Source organism: Microcebus murinus, chromosome X (assembly GCF_040939455.1).
Source record: "Microcebus murinus isolate Inina chromosome X, M.murinus_Inina_mat1.0, whole genome shotgun sequence".
Classification (NCBI taxonomy): Eukaryota; Metazoa; Chordata; class Mammalia; order Primates; family Cheirogaleidae; genus Microcebus; species Microcebus murinus.
The window spans coordinates 55,941,914-55,942,830 of record NC_134136.1 but is presented as its reverse complement, the minus strand read 5'-3'; positions in this window follow the sequence as shown (position 1 = coordinate 55,942,830).

Sequence of the window (917 nt, the reverse complement as noted above, 5' to 3'; positions counted from 1 at the left end):
GCCAAATTCCCATGGCTTAACTCCCTGTACTGTCACTTGGCATGGAGCCCACCCAGGGTTTAGGAGAGATGGGCTCATGGATGGGAGGCTGGTGCATGCCCCTGGCTGGTCTCCAGCTCCAGGCCCACTCAGCCCCCACTACTCTGTTCTCCTGACCCTGGGGTGATAGTCTGCAACCACAGGACTCAGCAACCCTCCCTTCTACAGGCACAGCAGGCAACCTGGAGGGAGCCCCATCGTAGTCCTACTGGCAGGTGGGGGTGGCCAGGGCAGCCTCAAGGGCATGGGAAGACCAAAAAGTCAAGAGCTAGTGTGGGTGGGAACAGGTCTGGCTATATCCAGCAGGTGGTGATACGGTTGGGCTGCAGTCCCCAGGGTTAAAGGCACTACCCTATTGATCTTTTATTTCGAGGGAACGGACTAGTTGACTCTCCTATCCCAGGGGCCTAGGGTTGGGAGCCCTGGGCGAGGTGTACAACCCCGAGGCAGGGTGCAGGTGGCGCTGCCTGAAGCCAAGAAGCCATTGTCCCTGGGGCCTGGTTCTGGGGAAGGAGGCTGAGAACAATGGTTCCCAGGCAATGGGCTGGCAGAGGTTCTTTTTTTTTGAGACAGAGTCTTGCTTTGTTGCCCAGGCTGGAGTGAGTGCCATGGCGTTAGCCTAGCTCACAGCAACCTCAAACTCCTGGGCTCAAGCAATCCTGCTGCCTCAGCCTCCCGAGTGGCTGGGACTAGAGGCATGCACCACCATGCCCGGCTAAATTTTTCTATATATATTAGTTGGCCAATTAATTTCTTTCTATTTATAGTAGAGACGAGGTCTCGCTCTTGCTCAGGCTGGTTTTGAACTCCTGACCTCGAGCAATCCGCCCACCTCGGCCTCCTGGAGTGCTAGGATTACAGGCATGAGCCACCGGGCC